The sequence below is a fragment of the Calidris pugnax genome, unplaced genomic scaffold (genome assembly GCF_001431845.1).
Source record: "Calidris pugnax isolate Ruff unplaced genomic scaffold, ASM143184v1 scaffold156, whole genome shotgun sequence".
Lineage (NCBI taxonomy): Eukaryota > Metazoa > Chordata > Aves > Charadriiformes > Scolopacidae > Calidris > Calidris pugnax.
Genome location: NW_015090889.1, coordinates 102949 through 117997, shown reverse-complemented (window position 1 = coordinate 117997; position 15049 = coordinate 102949).

Genomic DNA, 15049 nt, shown 5'->3' with positions numbered 1-15049 from the left:
TCCTTGGAATTGTTCTTACTTTAGAATAAAGAACCCAAAGGGTATTTCATTTAGCTGGTTAATTTTTTTTCTTTTTTTTTTTTTTGGCATAAATGTGGACCTGACAACATCAGGTTTATGAACACACCAGGTATATGAGGACATAGTTTATTAACACTTTTTGCTTTTAACAAATTTCTTAAAGTTTGGGAAATATTTTTTAAAAATCTCCAAACCCTAATTGTTCATAGAGACATTTTATAAAAAATATTTTTATTTTTCCTAATTAAAATAGGAAATTTCATTCCAACCCCAAAAAAAGAAAAGTTTTTGGCAAAAAAAAAAAAAAAAAAAAAAAAGAAAAAAAAACAAAGAAAAGGAAAGGAAAGAAAAAAATAGGAACGAAAAAATAAAAAGAGTAAGAGAGAAGGCATTACTCAGAAGCAAAAGGACAAGGAAACTCATGGGAGGAGCTCATAATTACCAAGGAAATGGTGACACGGGTAGTCCTCTGACTCAAGAGAGAAAGAGGAAAATTCTGTACTATCAGGGAAACATTCTTGGAAAGCAAAACTGAGGCTACCTAACAGAGAAGATATTTCAAAATGTGTCTCTCCTTCATTGCATCATTGAAAGGCCATACTGAAAAGAAGCAATGAATTTCCTCCCAGATACTTCTTCAGTGTGTCATCCTGAGCTAAACACCATACAAAATAGATTATCATTGCTGTCAATTCCTACAGTATAGATCAAGAAGTATAGATTTGTAAAGGTCTGCACAGAGTCATTATTTGGGTGAAAATCTCCGTATTACTCTGGTTTTTGTGATCTAATCTTTATGGACACAAAGGTCTGCCTTTCAACAATCTAAAGCTGAAGGGCTTAAGTTATCCGTGTAAATAAACTAGATAAAACTTCCTGAAATGCAGATTTCAGCAAGACATCAAGTAATTTTTTGTTAAACTTTTCTTAAACCGCAAGTTATTTTTAGCAAAAAGAAAGCATCCAGTCATCCCAGCAAAGGCTCAGGAACAAGTTGAAGATCAAACAGCAAGTTGAAAAGCAAAGAGCAAGAGTGTACTCCTACTGAGAAGACAAACTCTACTAAAGTCTGAGCTTCTTTCTCAACATGAGCAGCAGCATCTTTCATTGTGCTTTTTAAATATAGTTCATTAAGGCTTAAAACTGGCAAAAAATTACACGCCTTAGTAGCCCTCCAATTCTGCGGATATTATCTCCACAAGTAATCTGCTGAGTCTATTATGTCTACTGGAAATAGAGCTGCTCAGTTGTTCATTTCCCTAAACTGTTCATCTGCTGTCAGTCTAAATCTCTTGTGCAATATTTGAGCCTTCCAGTTACTGTAACAGCAGTTTTAGCTTTCAGAAGGCTTCCCCTTCCTCTTAAAGACCGAAATTTGTTTTGCAATTCAGTTCATTTCATTTATAAATATTTAATTTTCATTTGCCTCCTTAAAATTTGTTCTGAGTGGATAGCAACATTAATTTATTATGAAGTGTATTTATCTTTCTGTTCCTCATTAGTGCTCAAGAGTTCTACTGCCTCTGCTAAGTACTCTGCTAAACAAACTTCTGCAGGCCGAATTCAAGCACATGGAGGAAATGAAGCATAAATTTAGGATGCAGTTCTTCTTTCATGCCCCTCTGCAATCTCCCTCAAAAACACACACCCCACTGGAGTTCAGAAACAGCATTAAGGCTGGTGATCTGAAGACAGGAGACATGATCTGGATTAGTTTTAACTCCACAGTTCCCTATAAAGATTGCACCAACATTATTTCCAGGAATAACTCAAAGTGGTGGTTTCAGGGATAACAAACACACACCCAAAAATAAGAAAAAGGGTGTAAAAATAATCAATATTTTAAATTAAACAAGAAACTCTGAGTCATGGCTTGTAGTTGTTATCCAGTATTACTTTATTGTAGTTGTTATGACATATTACTTTATATTAGGTTTACCTACTGTTCATGTCTCTCTGAGACATGAACACAGCTGAACAAACAGAGAGTTCAAATTGAATTTGAGGGTGCTTAAAAAAGCAGAAGTGAAGAATGAAATGAATACCACATGAAAAGTTTTAAGATTAAAAAAGAAAAAATTCAAATCCCTAATGCACAGCTTGTGAGCGTGTTGGCAAATAATTGACAAAGAAATAATGGAACTTTTAGCCCATCTTGCGTCTCATCATGAGAATGGGTGATGACATTTTCAACATACCTTCAATTCAACCACAGTGAGCAAATATTCTGATAACATAAATATCCTGAAAACACCAGATAGGAACAGCACAGCATGATTTCAATCTGTTTTGACTTATGTGCATCACTACAGTTTCATAGAAACAAGTCACAATTAATGGAATTTTATTTGTCATTTTAAAACACTTATGATGCAACTTTTTGGCTGGCTACCAGAAACTCTCTGACCTCTTCTCTGTTAGAGGGAGATTAGAGAGAAGCTAGTAACTGGGCATTTCCAAGCATATCTGCATACTTTTTCCCCTAAGACCAGCATCACAACCACTTTACGTTGTATTGGTAAGTTCACAAAGAGAATCAGATTTTCTCATTAATACTAAATAGTTTGGGAGATGGGGAGTAAAAAAAACACAGAAGCAGTTAATTCAGTTTTGAATTATGATATCAGAAATCACTGCAATGCTAAATACCTTGAGTGCAATAACTGAGTATATCAGTCTGAATAAAAAACTTACATTATACTTCCTATTGTTGGCTTAATGTAGCACAGAGAAAAAAATGACGTAACACTGCAAACATTTAACAAAAGTATTAAAAGAATAAGTGCTTCTTACTCTGCCTCTGTACAGATAAAAGGGCTAGATAATGTACATAGAGGCTGAATGAAAATATATTATGCTGTTAAATCAGTGGGAAAGTATATAGTCAAAACTACCTCTTCTGGCGCTCTTGAAATGTCATGATGATCCATTTTATTTAAGATAGCCTGATATTAATATCTGTGTGCTTCAGATAAAACAACTAGTATTTTGAAAAGTTCATGCTGGTCTACTAAAATAGTAGACTGCAGTTCTCCATATCACTAAAATACCCATTAATCTGCCACACTGTGATATTTCAGACACCTAAACAGGTTTCTGGTTACTATTATAATGGAATTTAGTCTGAATTTTATAGTTTATAAAAGATTAGGTATTGCTCTAACACATTCTCTTCTTATTCCCAGACAAAACACAATGCTTAGAAGTGCCAGTAAGGTCCTACAATAACAGACACACTTTTTCAAAATACTGTTCACTACAGATGCCTTTGGCATTTAAGTTTCCTGAATCGGAACTAAACCAGAAATTGATGTCTACAACATCAGCTTTTGTATTAACGGTTTCTAGATACTAGACATGTACAGAAGTAACAAATTTTATTACAGAAAGTTCTTGGTTTATGTGGGGTTTTCTTATCCACTGTTAGAGTATTACCAAGCACACGATTAGCAGAGCCTTGTAAAAGTGAAAGTCAACAATCATAACCAGTTTAGTCTTCTCAACTATTTCTGTATTCTGCTAAAAATGTGGTTTGCAGTAAAATGTTAACTTTAATACCCACCACAATTTTTAAGATGGAAGTCACTACTATATGTTTAGTACATTACAACTAAAATCATACCAGACTACAGACTGAAAATACAAATAAGTATTCATCACAGTTCCTCATGACCCAGTACTAAAACTGAAAAAAAATGTATTTTTTTTCTTGATGGTCATAAGTATTATTTAAGAAAGAGAACAGAATCTTATAATCTGCAGAGTTCCAAAATGTTGGAAGAGTTCAGATCACTGATAAAAATGTGACTGGTACAGAACTTTTCTACTACTTACATCTTTATACATTTGTATAAGATAGTGCGTGAGCCATTAATCTCTCAAAAGGTGGCTACCAGTGACTATCCAGTCAAGTATCAACAAAAATTAGGATAAAAATTAGATAAAATAGATTGATTAATTCCTGTAGGAAATAAAAAGCGAGCAGAAAGAACATTGATACCATCATTGTCATACATTAGTCAAGTTGGTTAATATGGTATCAGAGGATCACTTCCAATAAGGAAGTGATGAAAGCTAGAAACAACCTACAGAAACTATTGGTAAAATAATCAGCTTTTAACAGACACATGACGTAGCGTATTTGAAGGAGTAATTTCAGACATGGAATCAAGCAAAAAGGAAGTAAGAGATTCTTGCAAGAATAAGTGGCAACACATATGGAAATGGGAAGCCATGAAAATAGGAGACAAAAGAGGAGGTTTGAGAGAGGCATACAACAGAAAAAGGATCAAAGCAGGGATAGCAGCACAAGAGATTATATGGGCCTTTAAAAACACCTTACATTTTCAGCATTGACATGCATGGATAGATCTGTATAAGCATACTATAGGTAGGATTTAGATGCGTGATTTGGTGCCTACATTCTAAAATTAGATACTCAGCATCATCACTGCTACTTAACCCCGAATATCAGCACACTCAGCTCGTATTGCTCAAGATAGCTGACATCTCTAGCACTATCTTAATTTTAATCAGTTTCACTTGTGTTCATATCTATGGATAGTTCCACATTCCTTTGCTTCCCTCAGCTGTGACACCCTAATCAAGGACATCCTCAGAAAACCAGGCTGAAGACAGCAAGACTACTGGCAACTGTTCTCTGGAACTAGGGCTTAAAACCTATCTCTCTTTACTCCCAGATGCGTGAGCTAATCCGTAAACTGATCTTATTTTGCACTCCCAATTAATATTTAATTATTCCATGCAGTACATAACACTTTCAAAATGAGACACTGCTGCCATCCCACCTCAGAGTATTTTATAGCCAGGATACTTTCCTGGAAGATAGGAGACACTGATTAGAGCTCCCTCAGGCAGAGAAAGGAACCAAACGCAAGCCTGCTGGCTTTTAACTGCTGAGCTAGTGCATAGCTTGAGTTGGGAGTGGCAGGTAAGGAACACAACAGTAAGAGTTTTTGAACAAAAAAGGTTATACAGCTAATTTCAGGAAAGGGATCCTGAGCTGAAGGAGACTATGGTTTCCCAGTTCTAGACAATGACACTGCTTAAGGCACTCCCCAGTCTGAAGTTCTTTTCAACATCTCTCCCAAGTAGCTCACCATTCAGCTTGTTGTGATTAGCTATATAACTCTCCTTTTCAAAGGGGCTGACTAATCAGCCAGCCTCAATGATGTTCATTCACTAAGCACCTAGACACTGCAAAGCTCAAAGCTGCTGCAATTTGTACTTTTCTTTGTTGAGTGTAGCGCCCAGCGAGTTAGAGAAGAGATCCAGAAGCAACGTGTCACTGCCAGAGTGGGGAAACACGAATGTGGCTTGGGCAGCAGCACAGTTCTGGGTGGACACCAGGCAACAGAGTTTACAAGCGAGCAGCCCAGACTGAGACCACTGGCAGCAATGCAACAGAAATTCACAAGGAAATGGAGTGAAGAAAACCTTTTGGATATACAAACAGAGAAGTCCAGAGAGCAAGAAGGGCACCTACAAAATGAGTCTTCTCCAACTCTACTTCTCCACATGCCCCTGTTGTGTTCCTTTCTTCTGTAATTTCTAGTCTTATCACCAAACCTCCCACAATTTGTATGTCACACCAGCTGTCTTCTTGAAAGTTACCATCTTTCCACAGTCTTACAACTAATATGCCTTCTCTCATCACGCTAATAAAATTAACATGATTAACCATTAATCATTGAAATAAAACATTCTATGTTTATCTCTCTCCCTGAACACATATAAAATTATTTTAGATTATTTGTAACACAGATCGTAATTTCCCCTAATTAGGGATACTAGGTTAGATTCTCAGTTGTGATATGAATCAGTACATTTCCAAGAAACTATCTGATTTACATCACATGAGTATCTTGCTTGTCTAACTAATATGCATCAGGAAATTATGCAGGAATGCGGTCCACATGGCATAAATGTCCATGAACTGAGTGATACATCACACACATTCCTTCCAGATCTGAGATGTCAGAGAGGGTGTCCCACAACACTGCTATACTTGCACCTGTTTGGGTAGGTGTGGCTGAAGCATTACTGCAATAAGCATATTACAGATAAACATGCAGGAAGGAATTGCAAACGAGATGGCATAAACCTTTGAGATTTCCATAGGCCATTATAACCCAACACGACACACTGCTCCTTTGCGTTGTTTTCCTTTTTCATTCTTGTCAGCACATCTCAAGGAGTCTCCCATATCACAGAAATACTTAGTACAAAACTTAATACATCCTGAGTTAGCATTTTCCTGAGAACTGCCCAATCATTTCCAGGATTAGATAATATGTTGTGCACGTGAAAGTCAGTTTATCTAAGAAAGGATGGGGAGCACACGGACACTCCATTTACTGTACTAAAACAAACAGCCTTAAAGTGCAATCCTTCACATGACATGGTGGCAGCTTCAATTTTCCTTCTTTCTTCCTCCCCAGATAAGGACTGCAGCTACTCCACTTCCTAGATCCATCCTCAAGTTCTTAAATAAAATAAAATAAACACAACAACAACGAAAAAAACCAACTGTGAAGCACTGCAGAGACACTGTAGAGCACTTAAGTTTTTTCATGCTACATAACTAGGAAAGAATCATGAAAGAAAATGTTCAGACCTCAGCAACCAACAACTGTTCTAAAATTAATACCAGGCTCACCAGCACTGCACAAGATATCACAAGCCTGTATGATCACAGGTAATTACTCATACTTAGTGTGATTTGAGCTTTCATCACAATACCAAAACTGTTACAGCTGCATACAGTAGCTGTAGCAACTGAATGTTTAGTCAAGAATACGTACGTTATCTAAATGTCTCATCTGAAACCTGCACACATGTAAAATTCAGCTACAATTTAGCGATATACATAGTGAAATTATATAGAAAAGAGCAGCCTCAATGCCAAGGTACATAAACCAAGGTTTATCTTGTGAAAAGTTATGATTCCTGTTGACATGTGGAAGTTCAGGCTGTTGCAATCAAAAGGCATGTTTGCGAGTCTAACATTTATAATTACACAAACATTCCCCCACCCTTAATGTCAAACACACTGAATGCCTTCTTGACAGTGAGAGGCTTTTCAGCTGGTGAAGAAAACAGCATTATTTAAAACTATTATCTATCTACATTTCTAAAGACAATGGAGTTCATTTTTGTTCCAGTCTGCTACTCTACCACAGCCAGATGCTACAATACTGGGTAGGATATTTAAATACCAGACATCTGTATGAAGATTCACTTATAAACTTCTCAAAAATGTTACTAAGCTAATACATACCTGTAATAAACGGTGAACTGTTTATTACAGAATGCAGTGGTTCAAAGTTTACTTATGCCTATAAAAAGTATATTAATTGTGAACACATACAGTGTCAATTAAGCAGACATTAGTCCTTACAAGTGAAACAGTATAAAGTTCAAACTAAAAACATTAAATCAACAATAAATGGGTCTGTCTCCTCTAGACAAAGCTATTTTCACTTTGGAAGGCAACAGAGTCAACTGAGATTGCAAGGGACAGGCAAGTAACAATTCTGGCACTAACCCTTTGGCTGACTTTGGAAAAACTGTCCTGGGTTTTTCCACCTTCTTTTGTCTGTCCTGTGTTTAGACAACAGCAGTCTTGGATTGGTACTCAGGCCTGGAAGAGATTACTTGCCTAGGCTCCTTGTATAACCGGTGGAGAGCATGACATAAATCTTCTACTGATACATGTAAGACCTTTTCTGTAATCCTTTGAGCATGCTGAATATGGGGTTTAAAATGGAATCAAAGTAATTGGTTACACTCCTATTGCTCCAAAATAAAGAATTTAGATATATTATTAACACCTTATATAGCCTGGTGTGTTTTTTTCCCACTAAATAGAAAGCAATAATGTGTCATTTCTGAAATCAAATTCAAAATTAGAAAATGGGGGGAAAAGGTTGTAACACAGAGTAATACAGCTAGATTTGACTTACAGGCCTACCTGTAAGTAGACGTTTATTTAAAAAAAAAAAAAAGGAAAGAAAAAAGAAAAAAATAAGTCCCCCATACACCACAGGGAAAAACTCTGAGTGACAGTAACACCAAGATCAAAGTAGCCATAGAAGCCGCTGACATGATTGACAATAAGCATATTCACAGGTTTCTTAAAGGAGTACTGCTATTTTTCTTTTTTCAGAGCAACCGATACAGATACTCAAAATTAAAATATGCAGCATCATACTGATTTTATTAGGCTTCTACCAAAGAAGAATAAAATGGTAAATATTAGTTGCTGTTACATTATTTAGTATTCAGTTAGGTAGTTTTTCAACGGCTGTGTTGAAAATTTCATGCACCAGCTGCAAAATCCACAGAGGTCCAAAGCAGCCTGAAGTACAGACCCATACTTTTTCTCGTGGGGCTCTCAGAGCCCTGCCTTTTCTTTCTATAATCAGTAGACCAAACTAGTCTTTCTAGAAAGCAGGTAAAAAGGCCAATATCCACAAGGAGCTGAAATGCTGCTTTCAATGGAAACAAATTCTCAGTAATAGGGCTTCATTGAACCATGGCAACAGAACAGCCGTGGGTCCTCACATTTCTCCTGTTACCCTTTCCAAGAGTCAGCGGTCACTGCACTCCCTCATGCTCTCAGATCAGAAGAGCTTCTGCTGTTCTTCAGGAGTGACAGCCACAGAAGCTTACTGGCAGGACTGCTCCCTGATGACTGATTTAAAATAAAGTATCAGCAAAGAGGAGAACTCTAGATAGAGTATCCTCCTAGTCACCACGCAATATAGCAGAAAGCAGATGCAGGCAGGTACTATCATGACAACCCGCAAATGTATATTCCCCTTTAACATAGGCTGCTGTAGCAGTGGGGACAGTGGTAGAAAGAAGAGTGAGAGATACCAACACTAGAAGAACCGTTCCAAAATTTTTACCAGGCTTTAAGCAGTTCGTGTCTCACTACCACAGCTAAGACACCCTTGCCCTAGAGCAAAGAGCTAAAACCAGGCACAGTTGCATCAGTCCAGATCTCAAAGAGTTTTTAAGCAACTATAAACAAGCTGAAGTGATTCTATGCATTCAGCATAAAAAAATGCTTCATGTTGAATCTACTTTACTAGCTAACAAGTGAAAGTCAAGTAGCTCTTAAGCATGGGGCTGATAATGCAACTGTTCTCAGCTAAAGCAAACTGCAGTAATTCTTAACGGGCAAATGAAGCGCTTGGTGGCAGGACAGAAATAGGACTACTGTTGAATTTGGCTGCCTTTTCCAGTTCCAGTCTAAGAACATACCGTAGCCTAACTGTATGTTTCAGCATTTGTTAATCAGATGAGGTCAGTCTGTTGAAGTTAATTTTTATTGCCCTATCGCAAATAAAAGGAAATGGGAGTCATTAAGTCACCTTTCCTGATCATTCCTTCAACACACCTAGCTTCCTAGAGGATAAACTACCCTCTGCTGGAATAACAGAGAATTTACAGGCAAGAAAACTCCTTAAAAACTTGTTGCAGACCTTCTTAAAAGCATTCAGCTGCAAATACAGTTTGTCATTTGCTGCAGGCTTCCTAAAGCTGGTTATTATATCAAAGATTTTGCAGTCGGTGTCCTCTTAGTGAAAGATAACTGACTCACCTGATACATGAATCATTTGCACAAAATTAACCTTTTTTCTATGGGCTTAAGTACATTTTCCTAAGAACTAAGATGCTGATTTACACATAGTATCAAGTAGCTTGTTGGTTTGTATTATTTTTTCTCATCCCGGAATCTTTCAGAATTCAAAGCTTAATGTGATATAATTCACCCTGTTCAAGATTTTATTACATACAGTAGTTACATAGTGTACAAAAAGTTTTCTGAATAATTTTCCTTTATAAAAAGGAAAAATCTTCCCCAAAGAGGCCAGCCTTGGGATTTATTAGGAGAATTCTTCCACTAGGCAGTGAAAGAGCCATGGCATTGCACTACTAATTGTTAATCCATCCTGACAGCTGGAAACACTTTCACGCCCAGCCCCATAGTAGGCAGGATAGTACAAGAAAATTCTCTTAAACTTTCAGCTGATCATAATTCACGTCTAGCCTCAAATCACATGCCTGAGCCAGCCTCATGCTGCAGAGATAGCAGAAAGCCTCATCATACACTATAAAGGATTCTGCCCACTTTCCAAAGATGGTCCAGGTACCTTAACAGAAGAAAACAAATTTCACCTCAGAATTACTCACCATCTTCTTGACATGCTTCACCAGGCCAGAAACAGAGAACACAATTTGTCCAGAGGTAGTATATTTTCCTGAGAAACTTCAGTTTCTTTTGCAAGGAGGTGCTGAAAAAAAAGCCAAAGTCAAGTATGACAACAAAGAAAGGAATGCTACAAAACCATTATCATGAGTTAAGCCACTTCTGTGATTGTTAACCTGGTTGCAAAAATCACAGGTGCCTTTGGTACACAGCTTTTAACACTTGATAAAAGTTTCAACTTTCCAACAGAAACGCACAGCCCTGTTCTTTCTTCAAAGCTATGGAATATGGCTGTTTAACACATTCCCAGGGCTCATTATCACACTTTATGAAAAAAGAGAAGACAGCCTGTCGCTTTGTTGAAATTTCTGGCACACAGATACCCTCACAAAATTCCAGTCAGAACCTATGGAAAGAGCATTCAGATCTCCCACAGAAAATCTGCAGAAAGCTAGGCTTGAATAGCACCTGCCAGATAACTACTTGCAGTGCAAAGCTGGGTTATTTCTGCTTCCACCACAGCCATCGATTACTGTACCTCATCACAACAAAATGAACCACCACACACAGCCCACTGCAGAAAGCTAAAACAATACCAGAATTTCCAATTACTAATATTTACAAAGTATATTCTAACGACCCCTGTAAAACCTATCCAGCATGTGCTCTAAAAAGATATTAATTTACTACAGTGAAGATGCCACAGTTTGTGCCCAACAGGAATTTAACTGATTTTTTTTCTGTGTAGTGTCTGACTTAGCTGTCTACTTATACTTTATCAGCTAAGACCTGGATTAGACAAAATTATTTTAAGGGCTCTGAAGTAAGAAAATGTTTTGACAGTTAATTATTAGTGCTCTTCTATGAAATTCCCTTTTATGATGCTGGCCTCTAAAAGACAAGTAAGAACTGCCAAAGTCTATAAAAACAACAACAACAAAAAACCCCACAGAAAAAATGATATAAGCAACAGTTGAGGGAGAAGTTCTTTTAATCTATACTGCTCCAAAGAAATGGGTTGAAAAAAATAACTCAAAAGTATTTTAACTGTTAATGCAGACTTCATAACTGCTAAAATAGAACTATGTACCGCTGCAGTGACAAAAGTTATTACAAAGGAAAAAGTCATTCAGTGTACTATAAAGATTAGCAGCATCATTTAAACAGGAAAAAACCCCCAAACTTCAGTAGCATGATTGACTAATACGGAACACATGACTGCGGAATAAATTATAGAGCTGTGTTTTTTGGCAAGATAGTGTCCTGCTGGAGTGCTGAGGTGCCTCGCATGCCAGTGCACCATCAGATCCACTGGCAGTGGCAGTTTCCAGCTCTCTCCTAGAGAGTCACGCAAGGAGAAGAGCAGGGGGAACGCCTGCTCTTGCTCCCCAGAGGCTTCCCCCGCCCTGGGAAATCCCCCATTCATCAAGATATTTTATCAGGTACAACGGAAATGTGCCAGAAGGACTAGTAATACTGCTAGTCATACTAGTAATAACCAGAACTCTTAAAATAAATTTAATAAAGCTACTATCTATGATGATTTTATAGGAAAATATGTGGCCAGGAAAATATTACACACTTTAAAATATAAAATCTTCTATCTACTTAAAATGCTGCTTCCATTCAAATGACATTACAGAATTCCCCACTTCCTTTTAAATATTTTTCAACTTACACCTTGTATATTTTTTCTTTTCTAAGGATTAAAGACTATTATGTAACATTTTGTTCAGTGTATTTCCATTGTCTATTAATAATGATTTTATTTTGACATATAGAGTTCAGCATAATGGCTGTTTTTTTGCTGAAAGCTGAGTTCATAGAAGCACTTACAGAAAATTCCCATCAATTCACATGTCTACATGGGCATTTTGGTGTTAAAATCTCAGTTACATACAGCAGGGAGATCACCGTGCAATTAATTTTTCTATATTCCAGCTGGCCCTGAGGAACACAGGTAAGGTTTTGGAACTATCACCTGGCTAAAGGACCTTTATAAGGAATACCATGTGGCAGGTGAGAGATGCTGAATAAATAGGAGCCTCTTACCACACTATGGAAGAAGAAAAAAAAAGTATTTTAAGTCTTTCACCGAGCAAGAAATATAACCACTTCTAGCTAACGGCTCAACTAATCAAGCTATAGTAGTTGACTCATGTATTTCAGTATTAATCTTCTAAAAGTTGTAACAAAATTAAAGTCAGAGAAGGTTTACTCTGGAGGCAAGCTAAAGTTTATCCTGATCATTTTAAGTGTCAGTGTTTTCTGATCTTCTACTTTTTAAACAAACTGGGCTCTTTTCTGTACATGATTCCATACGTTATCCAAAACTTTCATATTCTCTTTGTGCTATTTTGACTTCTCCCCTAAGTGGTTTCTGCACAAACAGAAGTTCTTTGATGGTTACTCAATGCTACAACATGGGACTTTGCTGCTATGACAGCATGACTACTCATGTTGCAAGTGGAATTTCTTCAGTTTTTCATTTCCACTTTAAGTCTTCTCTTTGCTCTGAAGGCTAAGGCTTTTGTGTGATTATACTTTTCATCTTGAGTAGGAGTTTTAGATATCAGAACCACTAGCTCAAAGGGAAACCCCCCAAGTTCCTGAATTTTTCTAATGACTCTAAAGTTTTAAAAAATGGGTAGATACAGTAAGCTCATGTGCAACCTGTCCCACAATTCAGTAACTGATTTCTATCATATCCTCTAATTAAAGAACTATTTCCCAAAACTGATCTTACTATCTTTGCACTTGAAACTATACTTCTGTTGCTTCTTCATTGATTTTCCTGACTTTCCTGCATTTTTAACTAGTTCTTTAGATGTATTCATTATGAGGCAGAACCTGTAGAATGAAAAATAGCTTTCAGTCCTTCACATACACAGACATGTATATGTACCCACAGAGGATCTGAGCACCCTGTACTATAGATTGAGGCTTCTGAAGACACAGTCTGTTATGAGAGGGTAGGGTCAAAACACCACATAAGACTGGATCTGTGGATAGAAAGAAAAGTGGGAAAAAAAGCAGCAACAAAGAAACACACCTCATTTCCTCCGCCCTTAGTCATTAAAAACCTTTGCACCACTTCAGGGAAGCTAGGTAATTCTTTTCCCATTCTAGTAATGACTGCTGCACCTGTGTTAACTTAATCCCACATTATGGCCTCTTAACACCAGAGCACCAAAGTCTCAGCATAGGAAAGAAGGACTATCAAGGAAGCACGTACAATTACACCACCCGAATTCAGCACCTGCTCTGTACCTGGGTGAGCTTTCCAGGAACAGCCGGGAAACTTTTTTAAAGAAAAGAAAAGAAAAAGCAGCCTTTGTGCTGTGCTTTCTTTTGGAAGTATTTTGAAGTGCTTATAATTTGCTTCTCACAATTAGGCAAACCTAATTGAGCAACCTCTACTCCCACGTGTAGCTCTGTGTTTCTGACAGAATGATTTTCCAATTTTGTAAAAGGTAAAAAGCTGTCAATACGAGCTGGTAAAGAGCTGGCAAAACATTAAAAAAAAGAAGTTCTGTTTATTTTATCTGAGCAGACTAAACTGTCACCACTACTATCATTTATCTTTGTATGTGTTATTTCAAAACCAACATTTTTTCCTAAAACTGCATTTTAGTTTTCAAAGCAGTTAGATAACAACACTAAATAGATGATCAAACACAAAATCGAATTTTCTTTTCATTTCTGTTCCCATGGCATTGAAAACTGAAACTCTTTGTTATCTTTCCCACAGTACACACTTTTTGTTTCTCATATATTTTGGCCTTTCAGTGCTTTTGCTGTCAGTATGTCATGATATTACCATGACTTTACTGAAAGCTAGTATGCCCACAAGCATCACTTTTACAGGCATATAGAAAGAAAGGGGGGGAAAGACAGTAACACTGAAAAGCAATCAGGCTTTTATAATACATTTTGGCTTTATGACAAGGAAGAGGTTCTTGTAAAGATACAAATGTCATGCTTCAGGGAAGAGGTTCTGTGTCCTTTGTAACAACTGATGTCACCCAATGTACGAGAAAGGGTGTTAGACCAGCCGGGTCTGGGTGTCTGATCCAGAATGACGGTGAGAAGCTTCACCCCTGGCCCAACAGCACTAGCACCGGTCACTAGGACTTGCCTCTCCAGCAGAAACACCCATGCGCGTACCTGTTGTGGTGGTATGTTTTTGTGGACTTTTCTGGTCTAGGGATTCCACCACCACCACTGCTGGGGTTGAAAGCTGCCACACAGGCACTGCAGAGAAGCGACTGCTGTCCCTCCATCAGCCCCAGCTGAAGACCGAACCGCGATCTCGAGGCTTTGCAGGCGTCATGCAACCATGTCGCAGCCAAGACAAAACAAGGTCTTGAAACAAACACATAAACACTTCCCTCGAACGTTCACACACCCTTCCTGTGTTCCACAACCGCACGGACGGAGGCCCGACACCGGCCGCGCATCAGGAGACCTTCTCTTCCACAGAGGTCCTGCCACAGGACCCGCTGCGGCCCTGCGGTGTCACCCGGCTGCACCTGCGCCTCTCTGTGTGACAGACGGCCCCGCCGCCGTCTCTCCCGGCTGCAGGGAGACCAGGCCTGCCCCCCGCCAGCCGGCGAAGGGCTCCCTTCCTTCCCTGGGACGCGGAGGTGACAGGACCTCACCCCCAGCGGGGCCCGGGTCCCCCACCGGAACATGGCGGCTCCTCAGGGAGGGCTGCCCTTTCAGGGAAGGTGCGAGGAGCCCCCCCGACAACCCAGGGGCGGCCCCCCCGGACAGGGCGAAGCGGGC